The sequence below is a fragment of the Rhamphochromis sp. 'chilingali' genome (assembly GCF_963969265.1).
Source record: "Rhamphochromis sp. 'chilingali' genome assembly, chromosome: 2".
In the NCBI taxonomy this organism is placed as follows: domain Eukaryota; kingdom Metazoa; phylum Chordata; class Actinopteri; order Cichliformes; family Cichlidae; genus Rhamphochromis; species Rhamphochromis sp. 'chilingali'.
In genome coordinates, this window is record NC_137930.1 from 13,063,225 (window position 1) to 13,088,813 (window position 25,589).

The 25,589-nt window shown below is 40.6% G+C and overlaps 1 protein-coding gene across 1 annotated transcript in view; it reads left to right on the plus strand.

Moving 5' to 3' along the window:
* The first annotated feature begins 1,287 nt into the window (after positions 1–1,287).
* The window catches only part of pitpnm2 (phosphatidylinositol transfer protein, membrane-associated 2), a 66,566-nt gene continuing 42,264 nt past the window's right edge, over positions 1,288–25,589 (plus strand). Inside the window, exons 1-2 of the mRNA XM_080874612.1 lie at positions 1,288–1,509; positions 11,845–11,882. The gene's annotated coding sequence lies outside the window, so the exon portion shown is untranslated. The remainder of the gene's footprint in view (positions 1,510–11,844; positions 11,883–25,589) is intronic.

Genomic DNA, 25,589 nt, shown 5'->3' on the forward strand with positions numbered 1-25,589 from the left:
TGAATTCACTGGAAATGTAATATTGTTGCACAATAAATGATGCTTTTTGTTAAAAATAAACCAGTATTTCTCTTTGTTTATGCCTCATCATGTGCATTGCCTAGTGGCTGTTATTCAGTATTATTTACATAGAGCCCGTTTACAAAATTTATCTCAAGGCACTTTACAGTATATTCTCAGGTAAAGAACTTACAATATTAGAGAAAGACTCCCTGTTGATCTCCATTGACCATGCATTTGTTAATGGTGGGGAAAAAGAACTCACTTCTATGAGGAAGTACTCAGTGTACTGTGGAAAGGCCCCTGGCAACCTAAACCTATAGCAGCATTATACAGCATGACATCATGTGATGCTCAACTGAACTGTAGAACTGTTGGTTCCAATGATTTGTGCCGCTTGTACTGAAAAGTTACATTTTTCAGAGGCAGGAATCAGCCAATCAAATCAGATTTATTTACTCTAGTCAATTGAGGTAAGTGAGGTAATTGCTCTAGAAGTTTAGTGTCAAAGAGGAGATCCTGGCATTGAGGATTCACTCTGTTTTGTATACAATGAATAACAGGCAGTAATTTAAGACTAATGAAAGATCGGTTAGCTTGCCTGATTAGATTGTTGTTGCTACGATTACTGTATCTACAAAGCACCACCATCCCACAATTAAGCACTGAGGAAATGCCTATATGCCTCCCGAGTTTAACTAGGAGCTTGGTCCACGCCATGGGGGCCTGACAGTCGTATACTCTGTGTGCCATTCATTCTCACATTTGCAGGGTTCCTATGTCCTTTATTTCTGTCCTCCTTTTAATTTTCATCTATTTGCAGCATACTTACAGTGTCTAAACCCTATTCTTACACATCAGCTAAAATTTCATACTGTTAGTGATAAGAAGTGTGGGGACCAAGAAATATGTTGCTTTCCACCTGTGGCACACTTTGTATTTTATCATTTTGTAAAAGTCAAATATAAAATGATGTTCTAATACTGTCTGGATGAGAATACAGGGCTTCATATAAATACCCATATTTTCAAAACTGTGGTGTCCTGGTCCCCTTGTTCTTGGTCGATCTCGTGCCACTCCACTTAAGAAATCCTGTAAACGCCCCTGCTTACTTGAACACTCTTTCAGCAGTAATTTCGCAGCTGGCACAGGTGACCCACTAGAGGACGCCTTTCTCCTCTGTTGCTCTGCAGAAAAATGTCCTGTTCTGTTATTACTATTTACCCGGCATGTTATCAGCAGCCACCGGCAGCACACTGCGCTGCAGCGGAAAGCCCGAACAGGACGGCCGGGTAGTCCGCTGTGGCGTTGACAGCAGCTTTGACAGGCGGAAACACACCGGGAATGAGCGCTGTTTGTGGGGGGAAATCAGCAGAACGAACACCGCTAACACTTCACTGTACAATATATGAAAGATAACGCTGTAAGCCGGCGTGTCTCCTCTGAAAATCCTCTGAAAAGTCCGGAGATGTGCGCGATATGTTGTCTGCAGACAGACCGTGACTGCAGGTGAGCCGCCGATCGCCCTGATGCCGCAGTTGTTGACCGATTGTACGGTGTCACTGCTAATTAACGCTCCTATCTCTCATTAATTCCATGGAGGAATGGAGGCGATGCAACGTTTAATTAATTCCCGCATTATTTGTGGCAGCATTGATTTGGGCTGCAGAGGTCAGGTGGTGTCCGTCATAAGCAGTGCAAAACAGCTAAGCAGCATAGTCTACATATATCATGACTGTGGTGTGAGGGGAATAATGTTAGTCTGTCTACTGTGGCAACTTGCATGACATAAGGGACACCTGTGGAGACACGTAAAACGTTGTAAGAGCTGCCCCATGGCTGCTGTTGTGTTGTGGGTTGATCTCCTTCCGTCTGCAGTCATTTCGTGCGTCTTTGTGACTATCCTTTTTCTCGATTGCATCTCTTTTTGGTCATTTTGTGTAGGTGCTTTGCATATCATCGTTGTTTAGTGCGTTGTTGTGGTCATTTCCCTCTGTTTTTCTCTGTCTTCTTGTCGTTGTTTTGCAGGTTTTTGTCTCCTTATCTTCTTCTCTTATTAAATCCGTGATTGATTTGATGGTTTTGTGTTTTTTGGGCTTTGTTTTATGCGTTCTTGTAGGTGTTTAATCTCTGCAACAGTTTGTCGTTTCTTTGCACACGCTTTACTTCTCATAGCTTTTACCTCTTTGTATTTGTTTTTGGTCTGTGTGTATATATATATATAATATATATATATATTATCTCTGTGTGTATGTTGTGTCTCTTTTTGCCTCCATGAGGCTTTTTGGAAGCTCTGATTTCTTTGCAGTGTTTTCCTTAGTTATTGTATCTCTACGTGTCTCTTTAACATCTTTTGTTACCTACTTTAATTGCTTTCTGTGTATTTCTCGCTGTTGCATAATTGGGCATTTTTGTCTATTTTCTTGCTAATCAGTGAATTATGATATATCTCTCTTTGGCTGTCCCTCTCTCACTCACATATACACCTTTACATTACACCTGTGAAAATGGAGAAAAATGGATAGATTAATGGAGGCCAGAGAATGTTTTTTTGTCCATGGCAGCAGCTTAATGGTTCGAAACGTTTTTGGATTTCCAAAAAAGTTTCAAACTATTATGCTGCTGCCATGGACAAAAAAACCACAAACAAATAACCCATCTGCTTGTTATCACTCCTATCAGCAGATCCAGTGCCAGATGCATACTGGTTATGGATGTGCTCGTCCTATTTCCTCCCATTTTAGGTTCATTTTGAATGATTTGAGTGTGTTTGTTAGTGTGTGTGTGGCAGGGAGTGAAAGAAGATGGAGCCTCACAGGATTTGATTATCTAGCCAAAATGATTAGGTTTGCTTTAATGAATGCTGTTAGGAAGTAGCCACTGCAGAAAGAATGAGTCATATTATTGATTGCCACTTGCTCCTTCTCCTCCTCCCTCTCTCTCCCTGTGTTGTCGTCCATCTATTCACTCTTCCTTCTCTTTTTCTTTATGTCATCTCTAGATATTCACATTATCACTTCCTTTTTTTCTTGTCATTTTCTCCTCCTCTGTTTTAATTTTTCATTTCTTTTAAAGGATATGCCACATTCCCTCCCTGTCCGATGTCTACAAAGATTTAATGTGAAGTGTCATGTAGCCAGAGTGACAGTTGCATACCAGTAAGGAGGGAAGAGAGTGGCTGGGGAGTCTTGGAAGAAGGGGGAGGCTGGATGGGGGTCTTGTCACGAGATGCCACGTCATCACAGTGTGTGAAATCTATTTTTAGCAGCGTAAACAGAGGGATTCCAGCCCACTGATCATGGCTTTGCAGTCAGGGCTTTGAGGTGGGAGACTGCCAGAGCGTGAGATGCTGGATGTGAATGAACAACAACTGTATTAAGCCCTTTTTGTCTGCCTCCACCGTCACTCCCCTCCCCTCCCATCACCTCGGCCTGTCATAATGAACACTGCACACTGCACTGTTTTGCTTTACATGCATTCACATGCAACATCCTTTATGTTTTTGACTGAAAAATCTGTCTCAGTTTTTTTTCAGCACTGCAATCACACAGTGATGAATCTACCATCACTTGCTTCCATTTTTGTGCACACACACTCAAGCCCAGGGATTATACGAGCACACAGTTGCCAATATCCCTGGCTGTTTTGTAACTAACTATGTTGTCTGGCATGGATTTATCAGTTTCTTTGCCTTGCAGAACCATAAAAGCACAAACATAAAGGAACAATCCAAATGCATTTGATTTTTATTACCAGGAACACAGTAAAGTGTTTTGCCAAACAGCAATAGAGACAAGCTGAGGGACAGAAACCAATGAATAAATTGGACATAAAATAATATAGAACCAGTTGCTACTTTATTAACAAATAAACATGTACCATTACAGAAGCCATTTTAGTTTTGATTTTAGTTTTTTTAGTTTACTAAAGTCATGCTGGTGAAATGTGAGGACTTTTACTCAGAACTATTTCTGTATCCTGGTGTTAGTATTTCCACTGACATAAAAAAAAAAACCCTATTATTACACAGCTGACACAAACACACATATAGGAAATATTCAAAGTAGCCTGACATTGTTAGGGTTTACAGTGAATTGATGGTTCCCTGAACACATCTGAGACCAAGTTGGCGGGCTAGAGAGGGGGGATTGTTCTGGGAATTGAAAGCACTCAGACTAATTAACAGTCCCCCAGCTTTGTTCAGATCTAGTGAGGCGTTATGTCCTCGTTAAATATTCACACAGGTTCAGGGGTACGAATGAGACACAGAAAAATCAATAGATTTTCGATACACTCTGCTACTTAGTTAAGAGTAGTCTCTGTGAATCAGTTTTCTCAAAGCATACAATGAACATTCTGTTTTGCATTTGGCATAAATAAGGATTGCAAGACAGAATGTGTACAGGGTGGCTGTAGCTCAGGTGGTAGAGCAGGCCATCTACTGATCGGAAGGTTGGTTGTTTAATTCCTGGCTCCCCCAGTCTGCATGCCTTGGGCAAAATGCTAACCCCCCACTTGCTCTCCAATGCACTGACTGGGTGTGTATTTGTATGGATGAGTGTGGCGTATTGTGTAGAGTGCTTTGAGTACTCCAGGAGAGTAGAAAAGCGCTATATAAGAATCAGTCCATTTACAAATTACAGCTGTTTTGTTAGATTGAAATGTATTTTTTACTGTTCTGTCTTATTTTCCTTTGGCCTTTTATCTCCTTAAATCCTCCTGTTGTAATAAATGCCTGTTACTACTTGGATGAGGTTGTTAGACCAACTAAACACCAAGAAAAATAATTCCCTATCCAAGGTGCCTTGGTGCCTTTAGGGTGATCCTGTGGGTTCCATGATTGTGGATACAAAAGAAGGCTTTTACCACCTGGTTGGACTAGATGAAAAGTTGGAAGTAACATCTGGAGCTGAACAAAAGCAAATGCACAACTGGCAAGAACTGCAGTTCCTCTAGCAGCCACTAGAGGCTGACTCGAAAAGGGAGTTGATTGCCATAGACTCCCATTACACAAATGTCCAACTTTACAGTATTAAAACACATGTTTACAGTCTGGTACAAATGCTTTATGGGTAGTTTACTCCTTCATAAAAACTCAGAGTGGGGTGAATTTGCTTTAAAACATAGTTAGGGCATTTATTGCTGACTGTAAATAGTCCCAAAGTCTGCTAGAGCAACTGTGCATCACTGAATTGGACACCTTTACTGTAAATGGTTTTGCATTCTGGAGCTGTGTAATGGATTATATGACTAACATTAAGGCTTGCTTGTGGTAGAAGTTTGTGCTTCAGTTTTGGTGATTGATTATTTTATTGGTCTGTTACCTAGCCCTAATCTGCTGATATGTCTGTCTCTGAGTTGCATCTGTACAGCCTATCCATGCAGTTTCCCAACCAAGCTTGCTAGCACAGCAATTTTTTATCCATATGTAGACACTTCTGGTTTGAAAAACAAAAAACAACTTGATGGTGGCTAAAAGACAAATGTTGAGTCTGGTCCTGGTGGCTACGTCCATGTTTTATACAATGAATGCATAAATGTCTGGAGAAAATTTCAAGTTGGGAGTATGACATCGTCCAAAATGTGTTGGTATGCTGAAACATTAACAGACTGCCTGATGGAGAGGCAGGATTCATCAATCCAGAGAGCTAATTTGAAGCCCACATGAAGTCTGGAGGTCTGTAGCGGCTGACTGCAGGAAATTGGTGGCCCCTGCGCACTATGTGCTTCAGTGTCTGCCGACTTCAATTTGTTATTATACCTCTAGCAGACTGTGGAATATGTAGGAGTGAGGAAATTTCATGACTGGACTTCCTATCACAATATCCACGCTGGAATTTACTTCCATGATTAATGAAATAGTCATAGCTCATGGAAGTGATTGGAACACCTGAATACAATGATTTGGATTGGCAATATAGTGTAGGTGTGATCTCTGTCCTACCTGCTACTGCTGCTCCGTGTCACCCCAACTTCAACATATTAGTCAGCCTCTAAAGCTTGGAGGTGGGTCAAATGCTAATGGCCCTGTACCGAGGTATACCATCCTCTTCCCTTAATCTGTAGGCTTTCAAATCTTAACAGCAACCTTGCACTTCTATTTTCTTTTCTTTTTTAGTGATGTCTGTGATCACCCGGCTACCCCCTCCAGAGCCTTTCACTCTCTATCTGCAAGTAAGCCGCAAATCAACTTCTCACTAGTTACTGCTCTCCCTACACTCTCCCACTGTCCTGATGCACATCCGGGAGGGGATAAATGGAAGACTGCATTCAACGCAGCACACCTAAGTCATTTCGAATATCTGGTTATGTTGTCTCACTAATGCCCCCTGTGGTTTTTCAGACACTAGTTAATGATGTATTGAGGGACACCCCTCCTGGAAAATTGGTTATATTTCAAGGTAGAAAAATGTGAGTTCCACTTTCCTTCAGTAACCTTTTCTGGTTATATTCTGGCAGGAGACGGGTGAAGACCGACCCAGCAAAGATTCAAGCAGTGAATGAATGGCCCACTTTCGCTAACTTATACCGTCACTTCATTCGGAATTACAGCTAGGTAGCTGCACCACTCACTCACTCACTCACTCACTCACTCACCATTTCTGGTCTCCTGAAGTTGAAGCAGCCTTCATTGAATTGAAACAAGGGCCACAAGCCAAGCTACAGCATTCTTCTCACGTTGCCTCACTCTAGCCAAGCGAAATTATGATGTGGGCAACTGAGAGCTGTTTGCAGTAAAATTAGCCATTGAGGAATGGTGTCACCTATTAGAAGCAGCCGAAAAGCCATTTACCATTTGGACTGATCACAAGAACCTAACTTAACTAAGAACCGCCAAGAGGCTCAATGACAGCCCAGCCCATTAGCTTTTTTTTTTTTATTGCATTTTCTCTATTTCTCTACTTCCTATTGCCCAGGCTCCAGAAATGTCAAGCCTGATGCCTTGTCCCGCCAGTTTGCCACCAACAATGACCCACCCGAGACTGCCACCATCCTCCCTGCCACCTTCATGGTGGCTTCATCTCCTGGGACGTCAATCCACCAGGCTCTTCAGGATGAGCCTGACCCAGGTACCAGTCTACCTAATCACTGCTATGTCCCCATTCCAGCCCTTTCAGCAGTCATCCATTGGGTTCACACCACCAAGTAAGTAGGTGTAAGTAGGACTATTTCATTAATCAAGTGTCACCACTTTTGATGGGGAACAGAAAGAGATGTTAAAGACTATGTGGCCGCCTGCTCCATCTATGCATGAAGCAAGAACGGCACTCAAGATTCGATTCAATTCTGTCACCGGCCTGCCTTCTTCCAGGAAGTCCGTAATTCTTTCAATATTTAATAGGTTTTTCAAGTCAGCCCATTTTATTGCTCTGGACAAACTCCCTTCTGCCTCTGAAACTACCAGGCTCCTGGTTGGTCATATTTTGAGTCTCCACAGTATCCTTACAAAAATTCTCCCAGACAGGAGTCCTCAATTCACTTCACAGGTCTGGTAGACCTTCTGCACCGTTCTTGGAGCCAAGGTCAGCCTCAGCTCTGGATATCGCCCACAATCCAACAGCCAGACTGAGATGCTCATCCAGGAATTTGAATTTGCCCTCCACTGTGTCACCACACTAAACCCGGTAACCTGCTCTTTGCATCTTCCTTGGGTAGAGTATGCACATAATTCACTTACCTCATCTACAACTGGTCTCTCAACTTTTGAAGCCTCTCTAGGTTATCATCCACCCCTGTTCCTTCAGAATGAGGTTGATCTCGCTGTTACTTCTGTTCAACACCACTTGCAACTCGGGAGGTGCTACTAAAGGCCGTTGTTTGAAAGCACCATTACGTGGATCGACTAAGAAGACCTGCGCCTAATTTTACTCCAGGAACATTCCCCTCAGGCAATTTTCCAACAAGCTCGCCCCATGCTATTTTGGACACTATGAAATTGAGTCTGTCATCAGTCCTATGGCAGTTAAACTTAAACTCCCTTCATCCATACGCATAGATCCTATGTTCTACTTTTCCCAAGTCAAGCCGGTGCGCTCCAGTCCTCTGTCATCTGTTCTTCACCAATTTGTCAGCTACCTCATGGTGGTAACCAGGCCTCATTCCATGTTTATGCTATGTGCTTAACTTGATCGCTTTGTGCCTTCAGTAACCTCGTCAAGCCACTGCGTAACTCCTCGGAAGTTAAACAACTCAAATGCCTGCCAGGAGGCTGCCCGTCGTCTTCTCAGGAATATAGGAAAAGCAAGGTCCTAACCACACTCTCCCTCTGTTACTGTGCATCCACGTCCGAGATTCCCCACCACGTACTCACGTCTTGTCATTGCTTATCTCTGTGTTTATAATAAAGCTTTTGAAAACCTTAACGCTGTTCTGTTTGTGCCTGCATTTGGTCCACTCCCACGTACTGGCCTCTGGGACTCCTTGACACCTAGTCTCTTTTTATTACATCTGAAATGTAATGCTGATTTGTAGACTTGCTTTAACTTTCTATCTTTATATTAGTAGTTTTGTACTAACTGTGTGCATTGTATGTGCTCTGATTTCCATGCTGCGTGAATTTCTCCTTTAAGCATTTCTTTCAAGTGCTTCTGTAGTATTTTATTCATACTGTTGTGTCGTGTTAATCACTAATGTAACACTTGAAGATTTGTGCTTATGTGAGCACAAAAATAAGCAGAAGTTATATTTATAGAATAACTAGAAACAAGGGGAAAACCAAACTGCACACTACCTCATACTGCTACTTTGCTCCATTTCATTTGGAAATACCACCGTTTTTTAATCTATTGTATTTATTGCAGTCTTTTTAACTCTAAATAAATTCCACGCAGAGAATAATAATGACATGAAAAACCAATAACATTATTTTCATTCAGTGGTGTAACTTGATGCATGCTCAATCATCCAGGTAAGTAAATCCCAAGAGGTTGATTCTGTTCATTTGGACATAGTGTTTTCAGTGGGAGAAACGTTTGTTCACTCATCCAAGTGACTTCTTCAGTCTCTGGAGACTGAAGCCTCAGAAATTGCAAGTTAACATCATCTCAGATTGCAGCCCAGATAAATGCCAAACAGACTTCCAGTAGCAGTCACATCAACTGTTCCGAGGAGACAACGCAAATGAGTCTTTATGATCTAATAGCTGCTAAGACACCATTACTAAGCAAAAGCAACAAATAGAAGAGATTTGTTTGGGCCAAGAAACACAAAGACTGGACATTAAACCAGTGGAAAGCTGTGTTTGGCCTGATGAGTCCAAATTTGAGAGCTTTGGTTCCACCTGCTGTGTCTTTGTGCAACATAGACAAGGTGAACGTATGGTCTCTACATGCATGGTTCCCACTGTGAAGTATTGAGGAGGAGGTGTGATGGTGCGGGGGTGCTTTGCTGGTGACAATGATGAAAAAATTGAAGGCACACTGATTCAGCATGGCTACCACAGCATCCTGGTTTGCATTTAGTTGACCCTCATTTATTTTTCAACATGACAATGACCTCCAAACACACCTCCAGGCTGAGTAAGGGCTATTTGACCAAGAATGAGAGTGATGGAGTGCTGCGTCAGATGGCATGGTAAATGGGCTGGTTTTTATATGGCGCTTTTCTACTCTCCTGGAGTACTCAAAGCGCTCTATACAACACACTGCATTCACCCCATACACACAAGCACTATTATCTATACGGTGAGCGCTTTTCTAACTATCATTCATACTCCGATGGATGCATTGGAGAGCAAGTCGGGGTTTGTATCTTGCCCAAGGATATTTGGCATGGAAACTGGGGGAGCCAGGGATTGAACCACCAACCTTCCGATCAGCAGCTCTACCTCCTGAGCTACAGCCACTATGGCCTAGCATCCATAGTCACATGACCTAAACCCAGCTGGTTTGGGATGAGATGGACCGGAGTGAAGGCAAAAAGGCCAACAAGTGCTGAGCATCTCTGGGAACTGAAAGGCTGCTTAAAACAATTTCAGGTGACTACCTCATGAAGCTCATGGAGAGAATGCCAAGAGAGTACAGTAATAAAAGCAAAGGATGGCTATTTTGAAGAATGTAAAATACAAAGCATGTTTTGAATTATTTCACGCATAATTCACATGTGTTCATTCATAGTTTTGATGCCTTCAGTGAGAATCTACAATGTAAATCGTCATGAAAATAAAGAAAAACCATTAAATGAGAAGGTGTTTCCAAACCTTTGACTGGTAGTGTATGTCAATAATGTACTGTAGGGCAGTGGTGTCAAACATCTAAAACCTGCAGGACACCGGCCCTCGAGGCCTGGAGTTCAACACCCCTGCTGTAGGGTCAATCCATGAAAAATCACTCTGTGATTTTGAACACAGTGGGCTGAAATTTGTTGGTTTGGTCACCTTTTTTGTCAGCATTTTTTGAACCTTGGTAACTTCTTAACCATAAGTGAGAGCCACATTTAACATTCAGGACTAAAGAAAAATGTATGCAATTTTACATCAACTCCAAGTGTCAATATCTAACGATAAAGATTTAGATTTTAGGTAACCAATTAAAAGAAACTACTTTCTAAACCCTGGTTATGGCCCTGCTTCTGTTGTCCACTGTTGGCAACTCTGTGTGAACTCGAGTTTTCTGTTCTTAGCTGATGGGATTGGCACAGGCGTGGCCTTCTGCTGTAGCTCATCTGCTTCAAGATTTACTATGTTGTAGGTTCAGAGATGCTCTTTTGCATACCCCGATTATAACAACTGGTTATTTCAGTTACTTTATAGTCATTCTCCTCTGACCTGTAGCATCACTATTGTATTTTCACTCAGAAAACTGTTGCTAACTGGTCATTTTGTCTTTTTCAGATTGTTCTCTGTATACTCTAGTGATGATTAGATATTTGTGGTAACAAGCAGTTGAACACGGGTTCCTAACAAAGTAGCTGATGAGTGTATATGTCTCTGTATGTATCCAAAAGGATGTTAACAGTTCAGCTGTTTGTCAGCTGGTTAAATGACACTTTTTATGAGATCTTTCATTTCATGAAGTCGCTACAGTTGAACATGGGGCCGCATCTAAAGTTATTTTTTTATATTCAGTCTGTGGCAGTGATTAATATTCTGCCCAAAGGAAAAAATTTAGCAGTTTTCAACTTGTGTTTGTTTTGTTTGTAGCTGCAGCTCTGTGCCATTGTTTAAGTGCACTAAACAGCATTGCAAAGACTGACACGAACTAAGCAGAGGCTCAGATGAGTGCTGAGAACACTGATTAGCTCCCCTCCCTCCTCAGGCGGTGATGCATTGCCGTCATTTACGAACGCGCAAGAAAGCAGAACAATTTGAGAAATGCCACAACTAACTCCAGCTACAGCAGCGCCATCACTTTGATCCCTGGACCCGCATCACCTCCATTTCCCCCATGCCCCCACCTCCTCCCTCTCCTCTGACACCCTCATCTAAAAATAGCTTCTCCTCTTTCATCAACCCAACCATCACGTCAGGGCTGCATTCACTCTCATTTGCTGCCCATGCCTTGTTTTTTTTTCTCTGCTGTGATATTTTGACAGTGTCAGATGACCACATTAGCTATGGATGAATACATTTGGCGTCAAGGAAAATAAACCTCCAACTAATTGCAGACACCCAAATCACTTTTTAAATAATGTAATATGCAATGCTTTTGCAACTAAGCATTACTCAATACTTTCAATGCTCTGAAACTGGATTGAGGAAGGAAATGGTTTAAAAACAGTCACTTCTCCTCCGTAATGTGATATTTTTGACAGCACTCTCTTTCTTGTGCAATGCTTCTGCATTGTAGGCTCCTTGAAACACACACCTGCTCTCTGAGGTTTATTTCAGCTGTTTCTTATTCACAGGAAGAAGGGTTGAAGCCTCCACTGGGGATGAACTGCAGGTCAGTGACACCATCTTCTATCCGTAGTAGTTCTGCAAACCAAACCATCAACTGATGGAGGAAGAGTGATAAAATATCATTTTTGTTAAGTAAAAGGAAGAACAGAACACCAGCCCTACTTACCGTAACCATTCAGAAAAGTCAAAGTACTCATTCTGCACTATAATGTCCTTTGCATTATGTGTTGTTATTAATGCTGACTCGTCATGTGTAAGCAGCATTATTTTAGTGTTTCCAAGTCCTTTTGTTTTCACTCTTATGATTGGAACCGTAAACAATCTGTGACGCCCTGAGTCTCTCTATTAAACTGATTAACATATTGACAGTAGTAAAGTGATCAACAAACACTGCCTCGACTGGTAGGGGGGTGAGGGGAAGCACGCTGTAGAAGTAATTTGCACTAATAAATAGCTTTTAGCTTTAATTTTGTTTTTAAATTTTTAAAAAGGAAAAACAAATGGACACCTCAGGTAGCGGGTTCTTTGAATGGCTACTTGAGGTCACTCCAGTGTATCAATCCTCATAGATTCTCTAGATTCTCATGTTAAAATCAATTTTTCACCTTCATGATGGCTGTACAGTATAGGGAATTTCTGCACACTTACTCCATCCATCCATTGTCTTCCACTTATCCTTTTCAGGATTGTGAGGGGGCTGGAGCCTATCCCAGCTACCAGAATACAGAGAGACAGAGATATATGCTAACTTATATTTTTAAATTGTATTAAGGCTTAAAGTTATGGAATATTAAGGGTGTGGCCACTTTGAGAGACGGAGAACTGCCTACTAGGTGGGGTCTGTCACATTACCAGCAGCTTCAAGTCACTGAACTACACTACTGAAAACCTATGGATGAGAGGGTGTGCACATTTTGGCAGGCTGTTTCTAGCACTAAGAAAAAATGGATAAAATGTAATGTAAATATAAATAAATAAGTGCCTCACAATTGTAATTATGTAATGCTTTAAAGGATATAGTGTTGAAAATGACTCAGCCGAGATAAATGTGAAATATAAATGCAAACAGTCTACTGGTAATGCAGCCATACACATGCTCAAGTGACGTCCACATAAATGCCGTTAGTTGCATCACAGCAACTGACAGTGAGTAGCCACACAGACCTTTTTTGATGAGTGCAGGATGGGTAGCAGGAGTATCTGGTGAGGAAAGATGTGCTTGACAACATCACAAATTAACAGTCACAATGACAGCAGATGTTCATGTTGGGTTGTGCGTGTGTAAGTGGTGTTTGCGTAGTAGGGGTTGTTTCTGTTAGCGTCTGCTCTGCTGATGCTCGGATAAAGAGTGTGTGTGCAGCGGGCGGAGCACCCATCAACAAGTCATTTCATTCTGAGGATGTGGATCCCTGCAGCTCACAGATAAAATGCGAGGCTGAGAGCAGTGAACCTGCTGCTGGTGTGACTGTACAAGCCTCGAAGCTTGTTTTCAGTTGCCACTGACTGTAAATTAATTTAGGGGTTGGCTTGGCTTTTGAGATCTCCTGTAGTGAAATGTCTCAGGTTGTCTTTCTTCTCCTTCCTCTTGTAAGTTATAGTCTTTGAAATGTCCTTTAAGCCCAAGCAGCAGCTACGTAGTCCCCTATAGATCACTACGAGCTGCAGGTGGAGTATTTTAAACGGAAACCCTCTGAGAAAAGTCATAGATAAATTGGTGTTAACTTGAAGCTCAATGGGAAAAGTGCAAAATAGTTCATAAAATGGAACATTAGTGGATGGAAATGTTTATTCAGGCTGGCCAAAAGCTAAACTCAGCCATGGTCTCTGCAGATCAACTTACTCAATGCCAGCTTAGGCAACATCCTGTTGCAAGTAGGGTTACCACACTGTTTAAGCTTCTTTAACCTGCACATGGTTGCTAGAGCGGCAGAGCCATTGCGTGGTGGTGGTGGGGGAATTAATAAAAAAAAGAAAGAAAGAAGAAGCTTAGACACTGCTAGCATAATGGACAGGTTTTCTACGGGGCTCCCACACAAATGCAAAGCTGAGGATGAGGCATTGCCAAATACTAGAAAATATGGCGAAGCATATCTTCCCTTTGGCTTCACCTGCACAACTGCCACGGTAGGTCTCCCCGACAGAATTGGTTTTCCCTGCGTCGGAAGCACACGCTGGGCTCTCCAAATCACAGACAAACAGTATCCCACATTCTTGATTTTTAGTTGACTAAATACTCCTGACATTTTAGAGATGTTAGCTCTTTATACAGTAAAGTTACTGTGGGATACAAATAATCCTGCCACAATTTGTTCCCCCTGTCCAAATCACAGACAAACAGTATCCCACAGTTGTTTATGTTTTTGAACCCATTTTGCACAGAGAGGCATTTTTTTTGAAAAATGCAATGTTGAATATTATTACACAGGAAAAAAAATAACTACACGTAAAATAATTACACCGTGACGCCTCTGCATTTCTAAATGGAGGGACAGTAACTGCGTGTGTAAATGTAAGCATAAAACCTGAAGATAGTCAGATTAACAGTAACAGTATTTTGTCTCTATCCGCGATTGTAGAAATTCATCTCATGTAAACAGTAATGTGGCGCAGAGTGTGAAAAAAGGCACATACCTTTGACCTTGCATGACGAACTCCGTATTCCTAAACTAACCTCAACGCCAGCTGCTCCTTTGGTGCTGCTTAAGTTTGAATTTAATGTCATGTAGATTTTCTACTGATGCCTGCACTGTCTGGACTCTCGCAGCTGCTCTACAGCTGAGCCATATGCCAAATAAGGTGACTATTGACTAAAGTCAATGTTAACCAAGGTCATTCAGGACGTTTATTCAGTTCAGCTTTGTAGCAAATGAACAAATCTTAAATATACCAATCAGGAATAACATTATGACCACCTGTGTTGTGGTCCCCCTTATTGCTGCCAAAACAGCCCTGACCCATCGAGGCATGGATTCCTCTAGACCTCTGATGGTTTGCTGTGGTATCTGGCACCATGATGTCACCAGTAGATCCTTTAAGCCTTGTAAGATGTGAGGTGGGGCCTACATGGATCCGACTTGTTTGTCCAGCACATCCCACAGATGTTTGATTGGACTAACATCTTTGAAATTTAGGCTGAGTCAACACCTCAAACTTGTTGTTATGCTCCTCAAACCATTCCTGAACCACCTTTGCTTTGTTGCAGGGGGCATTATACTACTGAAAGAGGCTACATGACCCATGGTTCACCACTGTTCCTTCCTTGAGCCATTTTTGATAGATACTGTTGATTGCGTGGCCCATGACCCCAATACAGGAAGTCTGTCTCTCGACAATACTAACCACTGCAGAGCCAAAACACCCAAAAATGCTCCAGTTTTGGGGATGCTTTGACCTGCGCTCCCAATCTAAATTTAGCCCATGTCAAACTTACTCAAATCATTATGCTTGCCAATTTTCCCGGCTTCACTGTGTAGTCTGCTTTACTAAAACAAATTCTGCAAAAACTAAACATCCAAAATTGCACCAGGCTCATTAAAAGGAAAAATGGCCCTAATAAGAGAGCTGTCAGTTAAAACAATCGAAAGGATTATAAAGCTTTCTCAAGAAGAAAATCTGACACAGTTCACACAAAAGATGTTGATTTTTTCCACTCAGCTCTGTCTAAAATTTGGAGGAAGTACAAAAAAATGGAAAGGTTATAAAAGGAAAGCATATATGGGTAGATGGAAGACAGAAAACTCAAAGGACAGAATAAGAAATTCAAAGCAGTATACAGGAGTCACTGTTTGTGACAGAACTGTAAGAAATAAAGGGTATGTATAAATTAAAATATACCTTCTATGCACATCAAATTTTGTGTGCATAGAAGGTATATGATGATGATGATTTTTGAATATCTCAGAAGGCTATTTGCAGTGTGGAATTACCTGTATAAATTGTATCATTTTGCTCAACCAAAAGGAAATACCTGTGTTCACAGCACTCAGTTGACTCATTCTGAAGCTGTTCAAAATGCACCTCAGAGGCTGAAGCACAAGCAAAGCACCTCACCAAAGGCAGGACAGTCACGATGCCCTGCAAACAAAGGCATAATCATCAGCGCAACCAATCTGCTGCTCAGAGCTCCCATTAAAACGTGATGCACACACATTTTCTTCACACATTGACTCCTTATCACCTCTGATGTTGTCTTTAAAAGAGATCCCATCATCAAGGATTTGTCGGAATGTGTCAAATGCACAAAAAGAAAAAGAAAAAGGGATTTGCAAAGCCATTCCTATAAAGCTTTATAAAAATGACTGAAAAATGACACTGTCGTTGAAATTATATATTAGAAAATGTGGTTATTTTTGAAGCAACATCTTTTTCCCCTGTTTTTCCCGTTATATATATCCATCCATCCATTCGCTTCCGCTTATCCTTTTCAGGGTCGCGGGGGGCACTGGAGCCTATCCCAGCTGTCACAGGGCGAGAGGCGGGGTACACCCTGGACAGCTCGCCAGTCTGTCGCAGGGCCAACACACAGGGACAGACAACCATTCGCACTCACATTCAAACTTAGTGGCAATTTGGATTATCCAATTAACCTATCCCCTCAAGTTGCATGTCTTTGGACGGTGGGAGGAAGCCGGAGTACCCGGAGTGAACCCACGCAAACACGGGGAGAACATGCAAACTCCACACAGAAAGACCCCGGCCTGATGATGGAATTGAACTCAGGACCTTCTTGCTGTGCGGCAACAGTGCTAACCACCGTGCCCTGTTATATATATTTTATATAAAACATTTGGTTTTCTCTGGTATTAGAAATAGATTAAGAAAACAATCAGCCAATAAGTTGGTATTGAGACTAATACATAAGCAATTAAAAGATGGCGTCTTGGTTGCTATTGGTGAATGCAACTTCAGTCTATGGCAATTTGTTGCGAATGAAAAATTAGACTAAAGTTGCACTGATCTTGTTTCTGAGTTTGTCAAGTCATTTTTAAGTCATTTTTTAAAATACAAATGGAAAATTGCGCTGGTTTTTCCTCTGCTAAAATGGGACTGTTTCACTACAAACTCATCTTTGTTTGTTGTTATGTGATTGATGGCTGAAAAAAAGTTGCTACAATAAGTTATCTGTAAATTGATCAGAAAATTAATTGCATCTTTTTAGCAAATAGATTAATCATGAAAATATTTTTCAAAGCAAAAATGGTTTGCCTCACTTCAAGAAGCCTGAGCTATATTGTGTGGCGTTTGCATGTTCTTCTGGTGTCTGTGTGGGTTCTCTCCAGGTACTCGGCTTCCTGCCACAGTCCAAAGACATGCAGTTAGTGGGGTTAGGTTAATTGGTGATTCTAAATTGCCCATAGGTGGAAATGATTGCCTGTCTCTCTGTGTTAGCCCTATGACAGATACTTCCCCTATTGAGGCTGAGATAGGGTCCATCCCCCTGCGACCCTGAATTGGATAATTCAAAGAAAATAGATGGATGATTTATTTCCATCTTCTGTACTGTGAGCATTTATTGCTTTAATCTGCTTCATATCTGGAAAAAAATCAAAATTCTATTTATTGAAATTTTTCACAATTATTTTCATAATTTGTTTGTGAAAACTAGCTTTCTGCTTGTTCTCCTTTTTTATCCAATAAAATTAATCAATTAATGTAATAGACAAAACGTGCTGAGTTAGTCTTTTATAGATTGCTAAATTCCATTGTAAAGTATGTATTTTAATTGGGAGTTAAATAAATTTGACATTCACAGTCCTCCATACTTTCCACCACGGGCTTTGCTGTGATACACAACCAAGTAATGTAACACTGAAAGTGAATTGTAATCCCCCGCTTTACTGAAAATAAATTCCTATATATCTCCACTTAGTAAGCTTATTCTGGCTCAGTATTACACAACGATTCTGACTGAAAAGGCAATCAATCTAGTGGGCTGCACTGCCGACTTGCTGCATCACAACAAACTCCACCAATCAGGCCACAGCCTCATGCGTCTCCGTGGTAACAAAGCTTCCTCAGTCCCAAAGAGGTGGAGACGGCAGAAAAGGGAGCGCAGAAGAGAAATAGAGGTGGATGGGAGGAGAAAGGAGATAGAGGAGAGACAGAGAATCGATATCTTCTCTGATTTCACTGTGAGAATTTAGAAAGTGAAGCTCCTTACCAGAGCGGGGGTGAACCGGTGAAGATAAGCTGACCAAAGACGGAAGAGGAAGGGAAGCGAGGGTGCGTGCGCTGGGATTCTCTTTAGGATTGGAATCTGCAATGGACCCTAAGCCTGTATTTAGTGGATCAGTTGGGTAGCTTTGAGGTAAACACCCAAATGATTTATTTGATTATACATGATTATTTGCTTGTATACATGAAATACTGCCAAATGGAGCATTCGTTTGTTTTCTCCTCCAAACTGCACTGTTATGAACGTAAATGACATGATGGTAACATAAATGCTGCCTGCTGGACTGTGGTTCACTGTGGTCAAGGCTGACTGGAATGAGGATCTGCAGGTGGGAAACTAAGGCTGTGAATAAGTAATGGATTCATGTTTGATGTGTGGGCTTTAGCAGTATTCAGTTTTCTTTATCAAATACCACTTTAAAAAAGAAAGAAAAAGAAAAACCTTATTTTTTTAACGTTTCTATAATCAAACACTGTAACTCTGTGGATGTGGGGAAAATGCTAGTTACAGGTTGTAGCCAAATATCTGAAAGAAAATTACCTCATCTTGCAAATTGTGTGAACCAACTTGCATGTTGATTATTTAGCTTGAAAGAATCAAAATATAAACCTTTAGATCTGGTGAAACATCATGTCATTAACGTCCTGTGGCTGCAAGCTGGGTGGTGATGATGTGCTGCACGCTGAGTTTTTCATGCCTGAGTTATGATAACAAATCATCATACGAGACTCTGCTCTGTACAGAGTAACGCAAATATCGTTTGCTAATTTCCTACTGGATCATTAGGCAGTACATGCCTGTCTATGAAATCCACATCTGCAGCTAGTGTGGAAGGAAAACTGAATTACGCAACAAGCGCACACAGTACAGTACTTGACTCTTGGGGTATCTCATGAAACCAGGGGGGAAACAGACTTGCTGTTGATTTGTCTGTGTGTATGTGGCAGATGTTGTGCCCCAGCATATGTGTTCTCATGTGAAGACTGTTGTGGTGTGTTTTACATCAGTGTGTGCTATGATTACTGAATGTAGAGCACAATCCCATCGGGGGATCTTGTCAGTGCAGCACGACTCCTCTAAGTGCCAAAGAATCAAATCAAATGTATCCTGATGCATCCGACTGTGATGTGTAAGAAACAGATGATGCACTGGCCTCCTGCTCTTAGATGTTGTGTATGTGATTGTGACAGAAACACATTATTCATATCATGGTCGTAGGGTTTGTTTGAGGATCTGTGAGGGAACACGTTAAGTAGGGGATCAGGGAATCCCCCTGAAGTAAGCTGAGAGCATTGGACACATAGCTTAGATTTCCATTATTTTGAGTCAGAAATCGTATTTTTTGTAGAAAAAGATTAAGCAAAAGGTAACAGTTTGCCATACTGTTCATTCTAACTAACTCTTCTGCTTCTTTTATATCTTTATTAGGAGAACAAATGCATTGGAGTGGATGTGTCATGTGGATTCCCCCTATGGGTCACCTACATTGGCCATGTACTTTGCACAGACTCAGGGGACTTGGCAGAGGAACAGGAATTTAAAAAACTTCAATATGAGATGTGCAGACAAGTAAGGTGCAGAAAATAAACTAACTGAAAGCTTAAAAAGAGCTCCACAAGAGGATTTTATTTTAAATTAATCAATCCATTTTTCTTAACCACTTCAATTCAGGGAGGCTGGTTGTGAGAGGTGGCAGGTGGGGTACACCATGGAAGGGCCAGTCCATCTCAGGTCTAACACTGAGAGAAAATTTAGAATGAGCAGTTAATGTTTTTGGACTGTAGGAGGAAGTCAGAGTAACCAATTATTTGTGGGTCTATTATTCATGGTTTTTTTTGTTAGAAAAAAATCGCATAATAACAAAGCCTGTAATAAAAGTATGAAAACACTGACAGGAGAATTATCTCCTGAACCTGGATCTGCTCTTGGCTCTACAGAGCTGTTTGGCTCCAGCTTCACTGCTTCTGTTGGCTGTTTGGCAGCAGGTTTAAGACAACTATAAAAAACGAACAAACAAACAAAAGCTGCAAAAAGCAGACACACACAAAGACCAGCTGGTGACCATCATGCACCATTTAGTAGCTACAGAGCCAGAGATTTCCCCTCAGGTGTTTGTGAGGCCAAAAAAAAAAAAGAAAAAAAAGTTGAATTCTGGACTTGATGACAATGCACCTTTCACAAACTAAATATTCTCAGCTGAATGAAGCAGTGCTCATTAAGGTGGGTTTTAAACAGCTTCTTTGAATTGTAGGCATCTTGGTTTTGAATCGAATGTGCAAAAGTCTGTTAGATATGGAGCCTAAAATATGAACGATCAAAAGAACAGAACCAGGATCAGGAAGCTAGTTTAAGAGTTGAGAGCTTAAGAGACTAGAGAAATGGTGCATATGCAACATAATGCTTATGTTGTTGGTGCCTGTTTGATAAAATGTCTATCTTTGATCAGTTTATTAATAAATATACAGTTAGTCTCATGTATGCTACATTTGTCCAGGGCATCTTCCATGAGGAGCCCAACATGACCCTGAACATTGTCAGTATCTTTAGCATCAATCTAGACTTGCTGGCGGATCATCTCATAACCCACTCACTGGGATGGAATGGTCCTCAGTGACGGGGACCTTCCACATGGACACACAAATGAAGTGGAAGTGGGTAGAGAGAGGGTGTCAAGTTTGAAAAAACCTAATATGTTCATGTTCTGTTAATTTCTATTGACCCTAGTGCTCAAACAAACTGGTTGGAGAATCAGTCGAAGTTGTTTGTCAAACTCATCAACATGTGCTGTAAGTAGCCTTGTAATCTTTTTGCTTTTTAGCACAAGTGTTTGATTAGCTTGTGCCATGGCGAGATGTGTGTCTGTCCATCCTTATGTCCATCACCAATTTGAAAGAAACACAATTTTTCATAGATTATTCATTAGTCTGGTTCTTCAACCTAACTGTGCTCAGGTCCAAGGTCGCATTTGCCATTTTACGAGGAATAACCTGTAAGTTGTGGCAGATCGTGTCCCATATGTTCTGGTTTTATCTGCAGTTGTCCCAGAGATGAGCTGTCACAACCTTTGTCATTCAGGTTGAAACACCAGCATCTATTGTTGGACTGTGGGTCGAAGGGGCTAATGGTGGGTGTGCCTTTTTCCAGACAGTAGCTTGAGCTCCAATTTGGTGCACAGGAACAAGCTGCTGTTTCTATTTGACCAGAGCTGCTTCAGCTGTAAATTTAGTACAGTTTAGCTGTAGACTTTCTCAGCCTCCCATCACATAGGACTTTGATAGATGGCTGCTGGCAGCTAGTCATCCTCTCAGAGGTGCAGATGAGACATTTCTTTTTCTCTGCATAGGCAGGCACAGGCTCTGACCAGCTGTAATTTTCTGCTTTGAGCTCAATTGGAAAGCTTCTGAATCTACCCAGGAAACGTCCTAGCTGCTGCATGGAGTCAACACTCTGTTTGAGTTTACTGGTGATTTTGATTATAATAAATGTTAGTTGTACAGTATTTTTAAAAATAGAGTTTGCAAAGCAATTTGGCAAACAGAAAAAGCAGTTCCAGATAGAAAGCCAAATATTAGGGCCAAATAAGGTCAATACAATTAAGTTCAAGTGAAGACATAATAAAAAACAGAAAGTAAAATAAAAAATAATTAGCAGTAAAAGAGTAAAATATAGGGAAATAATAAAGAAGACAAGTGAAAGATGATAAACAGTTAATACAAGACTATAAAACACGAAATAAAATTGTAATGACGTCACAAAGGAGCAAGCCTGTAAAAATGTGCTTTGGAAGAAGTGGTTTCAAGGAAGTTTCTGATTTTTCAAGCCTAATTTCTGCAGTCATATCTTTATCTTTCTGTAGATTTAAGTTTGGGCTTTGAAACAGCCAGACGGCCCCACCTAAAGAGCTGAGGCTGCAAACTGGTTCGAAATTTCTTCTGTGCAGCTCGGTACCAAGCTGGTGCCTTAAAAATGATCATCTTAGATGTTAAAATCAACTCTAAAACATACAGGAAGCTAATGTAGAGAAGTCAAGACTGGGGTGATGTGATGTTGTCTGCTAAAACTTGCAAGAAGTCAATCTGCTGTTTGAGAAAATAAACATGGATCGCTTGTTCTAGTTCATAACTTATTTGATGTCTGGTTTAAAGATAGAAGCTGAATAAAATGTTACTCTAAAATGTATGAACAAGAGACAACTCCATGGGGTTGTACAAGAAGATTTTGTATTTTTAGGTACTGAGTTGAAGAAAATCTTGTGCCATCCAACATGCAGCCCTTCATGGTGATCTGAGAACCATGTAGGATTCTCACTTATTGGAGTCTATAGAGGATAATCTTTCTTTATTATGTGGTTTTGTCCTGGTGCCACAGTGAAATGTTGTGTCTGGTGAGCAGATGTTGATTGGGGCTTATTATAGCATTGCTCTACGAATTGTAAACTTATAGTTAAAAGATGCTAAAATGCCCTGCAAAGACAGTGGCAATTAGCTTCAAATTCACCACTAAAAGCAGCCCCTCTAATAGGAAATCATGTGACTTCTTTGTTTGTAGGAGCTGCTGTTTGTACTGTAGTTAATAAAAGCAACTTTAGACTATTTTAACAACTTACATATAAACCTGAGATTTGCTACACTTGTGCACAAGACCTATGCAAACCAGGAAAGATAGCTAATCTGTTAATGACTATCCTTATATTTAAAACTACTTGAAATGATTTTGTTTGTTAAGAAAAAGCATCTCCCATTCTTAAAATAATTGATTCATTTTCTGTCAGTGAACTAATCATTTCCCCTACAGTAATATCCTGGCAGCTCTCCTCTATAATTCACATCCTTTTGCCAAAAAAAAAAAAAAAAAAAAAGCCAGTTTATCATACATGACACTATGTGTCTGTTTATGTCTACATGTCAGGGCTCATCTGCCACTGTCTCACATTTTGCATTATGTGGATTTAGTGATTCTTGCTGCATAGCAGCTGTTCTGTGGGCCAAGGACTCACTCTTCACAGGAGTCAGTGAGAAATGTCACTCAGTTTCTCTGCTATAACTGCTCCAGAGCACAAACTGTCTCTGCATTGTAAATAAGGTCATGCATTACAGCCTCTGGAGGGCAGCTTGGATTTCACTGTTCGTTCTGTTGTTGAGTCAGACAAATATTTTATACCTGCTCCTGTTGTTTGTTATTATTTATCCATTGTAGATGTGTGTAAAAGAAATCAATCTTTGAATGAAATGATTTAAAAGTATAGTATTGGGCATAGATCTGAATCATGTAACTGCTCCTGGGGCATGGACTGTTCAGACAAATAAAACAACCCCCCTGCCATGCAGTTGTTTTACATCTTGTAATAGTTTTTCTGGTCAGATTTTCCTGTTTGCAGTGCTGGCAATCAAATTGGAATATTAAAAATATAAGCAAAAACTTAGAAGCAAAAGCTATTTAAGGTTAGACCATAATAAAAGCTTACATTTGTTTTTTCAAAGCTTTGTATTCTTGGTTGCCAGGGTGACACATCTTCGCTAAAGACAATATAATGTGACCTTCTTATAAACGTAAACCAAAAAAAAAAATCCATAACGATTTCACAGTTTCCTGTTTTCCATGAGACTGGGCTGGAACTTGTATGAAAAATCTGGAAAAAAACAGATGGCGTTTTGGATTTTCTTCCCCCCAGAATTCTGACATTAATTGCAGAATTCTGAGTTTTTGTTTTTATAATTCAGTTTTTTCTTTCTCAGAATTCTGCCGTTCCAAAAAAAAAAAAAACAACCTTCAAATTCTGTGGTTTATCAGCTGGGCTTTTACTGTCATTTGACAGATTTTAAAAATGGCTGTAACTTAAATACAATAATAAGCAAATGAAGACTCCAGGAAGTCTTTAATGTCAATCTACACTTCCTGACCACTGCAGTTCATTTGCTATAGAAGCTTGAACAAACATGCACAGCTTAGTCATGCACAGATGGACAGACACACACTTCGCATTTGACATCAGCTCCTTACCTTAACCCTTTCCCCTCTCAGCATTAGATTTACTGTCCACCATCATCTGCCTAAGATTAAGCATTCACTGTCATGTGACCCTCCTCTGGTTGTTTAACGGCAGGTGGAATAAGCGGTACATCACCCTCACTCTCACAGCACTGTTTGGATAGATGGATAATGATGTAAATGGTAAATGGTAAATGGTCTGTATTTATATAGCGCTTTACTAGTCCCTAAGGACCCCAAAGCGCTTTACATATCCACAAGTGTGTAAAGTAAAGATGGCGGTTTTGGTTTATTTATTTATTTTTTTTAATGGAGCACATGAGTCAAAACACTTGGTTCCACCTTCCACAGAGCTGTCAGACTCATAGAGATCAGATGAGCTGCCTTTTTAAAAGTCTAAAGTTACTTTTGCAATTAAAATTCCCTCATTTGAATGGTAATTTAACTGCAGAAAACTGGTTATTTAAAAATGTATTTTAATATGCAAGCCAACAGATCAATTCGGTTTTATTTATAGTGTAGCACCAGTCAATAGTATCAACAATAGTCACCTCAAGAAGCTTTGTATTGTTGGGGTAAAGGTAAAGGTGCTACAATCAGAGAGAGAACCCCAGCAAAAGCACTTGGCGACAGAATAGAGATCACAGGCTCAGCGAGGAGCAGTCATCCAGCATGTCAGTCTCTCTAAGGTACACATGGGAAAAATACAACCCATAGCCTGGGCCCATCTCGGTTTAGCTAACACACATGTAAAAGAGAAACAAAAAGAATGCGGCCTTTTGCTCACTTCATCTAAATCAGCATCAGTAGAACTCTGGAATTAAAATGTTGGCCAAACCTGCTCTATGGGGACAAGTGAACCAGATAATGCCAGGAAACTTTTATGGAATGCATTATTTTAAATAAGATAAGATAAGATAAGATAAGATAACCTTTATTAGTCCCACACGTGGGAAATTTGTTTTGTCACAGCAGGAAGTGGACAGTGCAAAAGTTATGAGGCAAAAATTAGAATACAATAAGAATAAATACAGTACACAACTGTACAGAATAGAATAAAATAAAATACTATATACAATAAGATAAAAATAGAATACAAATACAAATACTATATACAACTGAGTAAAAATACAACGATGACAGAAAGGATTATTGCACTTAGTATTATTGCATATGTATGGATGTGTGTGCTTGATCAGTTAAAGTCTTTATTATGGAGTCTGACAGTGATGAACAGCTTATATGTTTTCCCCCCTATGTAATAATGTAAATAAAATGTCTAATAACTTTAAGTAGTACAACCTTTCAATCTGAAATGCACTATAAGCAGAAGTATAATACCTGAGCACTGTGGCTCTCTGATACTTGAATACATGCGCTTTCTATCACTAGACAAGAAGAGTAATTTAAAAGGCAGCACTGAACACAACTTGGTTGCATCTTTGGTCTGTAGTCAGAGTTGGGATTTAGGTTGCTGGGGGATTTCAGCGCGTTTCCTGGGTCAGTGGATTACCTTGTATGTGTTGGCTTGCGTATGTAGAAGGAGGGGGGGGGGGGGGGGGGGGTGTTAATCCTTGAGACAAACAT